The 2,500-nt window shown below is 39.2% G+C and overlaps 1 protein-coding gene across 2 annotated transcripts in view; it reads right to left on the minus strand.

Annotated features, from left to right (window-relative positions):
- LOC143017709 (uncharacterized) overlaps window positions 1-2,500 on the minus strand; it is a 133,003-nt gene that overhangs the window by 54,103 nt on the left and 76,400 nt on the right. The window lies entirely within an intron of this gene.

The raw sequence follows: 2,500 nt of genomic DNA on the forward strand, positions 1-2,500 counted from the left end.
TCTGTAACAGACTTACGATCCAATCCATTCTTTCGTTCACTCCGTGATGACCCTAGGCCAAAGGGGATTGACCCTCTTATTCAAGAGGTCACGCCCTCAGGTAAGTAAGGCCATCTGGCGATAATTTGGTCGAAATAAGTAAACAGCCAAATTGGGTCGATAGGGTTCAAGTCAAGTTTCTGGATCCGAGATGTCAAGTGTCAAGGATTAGTGCGCGCACGCACACACATACACACACACACACACACACACACACACACACACACACACACACACACACTACTCGATGGCGCAGTGGTAGAGTTCCCGGCCGTCACTACGGCAGTCCGGTTTCGAATCCTGCCAAGGGCTGAAATAATTTCAGCATCGCTGCGCTGCGAGTCGTTACTCCAACTCTCGTGGGCGGGGAGTTGGGTGTGTGTGTGCGTGTAAGGTCACATCGTTACCCATAGATCATTCATATATGAGCTCTGAGGTCTCTTCCGGGAGGGAAATAGCTGCCGATCACGAGTCCAACACGTGATCTAAGTCCATTGTGGTGAATCATACACACACACGCACACACACACACGTACACACACACACACACACACACACACACACACACACATACATACATACACACACACACACACACACACACACACATGCCCGATGGTATCTTTCAGAACTTTGAAGAGTCGACAATTATTGCCATTTTATTGTCACTTACTTTACTATTTTTTTTTTATTTTCTTTTATCATTATCTTTATTTGTATGTTTTATTACTGCCAATAATATCATTGTTTGTAATTCTTGGCTTTGTTTATTTCATTGTTGATTATTCATATTTGTTATCAGTATTTTCATTCAAATATACAGTTTTCTATTGATATTGTTTCTGCAATTGTCATTATTTCATTATTATATCTATTGTTATTTCTATCGTTTGCATTTGAACCGTATTTATTACTCATCATCGTTTTTAGATTTATAAGTATTTTAGCATTGTTACTATATATTTTTGTCATCTGATCAAATGGGAAGATTGTACATACATACATACATATATATATATATATATATATATATATATATATATATATATGTATATATATATATATGTATATATGTATATACACACATATATATACATATATATATGTATATATATATATGTATATATATACAGATATATATACATATATATGTGTATATATATATACATATATATATATATATATATATATATATATATATATATATATATACACATACATGGGGCTCTTGGTTTTCTTGCTCTTAGTAAGGATTTTCCTCTTCTGTATTCATAGCTTGCAAAGACTGATTGAAAGGATGTCTGAACCATTCTTCCGGGCTTCCATGAATATTCACAGGGTTTGTACCTTTCCTCTTCAGAAATACCACGTGAGCGCTCTACCACTGCCACACAAAGAAATGTCTTTCCTTCCTGTGGCTGCTGACTGCTAAAGGGCAGCAGCTGAAACTCTCTTACATCATGACTGATGCAGTAGCTCCTCGGCTCGGTGCCACGCTATCAAGCAGCTGGTCCTGCGTGTAGGTCTTGCAACCTCACTGTGTGTTATGCACACCCTTCAGTTAAATCATGGTGAACTCCTCGTGTCATATTTGTCAGAAGGCAATGCGGTTCTTGCAGCTGGTTGCATGAGCTTTGCAGCTGCAGGTAACCAAGGCCATGCAGATGGAATAAGGACACGAGTCCAGCGTTCTTCTACCAGCTGTAGCACTGTCAGTGGGTGCAAGAGAAGTGCAGCTGATAACAGACCTGGACGTCATAAACACATGAACGTGACAGAGTAGTTGTTGAGCTTTGACGGTGAGGTGCTGATAAGTGAGGAGTGAGACAGTCAGGCCGACCGCGAGCCGACTGGAGCTCCATGGACCCTCCTGATGGGGAGGATGAAGAATCAAAACCGCCATAGGTCCTCATGGAGCTAGAGCAGCGTTTCTCAACCTTTTAACCCTTCCGTAACCTTTCAAGTAAATTGCATGTCTCAAGGAACCCCTGCGCAAAAAACACACACACACACACACGCATATACCATATCTTCATTTTATTTTCATCGTTATAATAGGTTAGATAGGATCATGTCTATATTACATTATTACAATAACCAAGACTATGCAGTGCGTGTTTAATTATATTACTTATATGAAATTATATAAAAAATCAAAAGTGCATTAGCTTATCTCACATGTTCTCGCAGAACCCTTAGTGACCTTTTGCGAAACCTTAGGGTTCCGGGGAACCCTGGTTAAGAAACGCTGAACTAGAGAGTCTGATGTTTGAATGAACGATATGTTTTGTGGAATGCATGACTCTTGAGGACATTAGAATCTGACCCAGGGTATGTCATAATCATGTGAATGTATCTTTCGTTGTCGTTCCGTTAATCTAGATTTACTTATAATGATAATTTTGAATAAAGGGGAGTTGTTATGTATAGTAATGTACTTCACAATCATTGGACGATATGA

This window comes from Oratosquilla oratoria, chromosome 33 (genome assembly GCF_046742065.1).
Source record: "Oratosquilla oratoria isolate Oo_2021 chromosome 33, ASM4674206v1, whole genome shotgun sequence".
NCBI lineage: Eukaryota > Metazoa > Arthropoda > Malacostraca > Stomatopoda > Squillidae > Oratosquilla > Oratosquilla oratoria.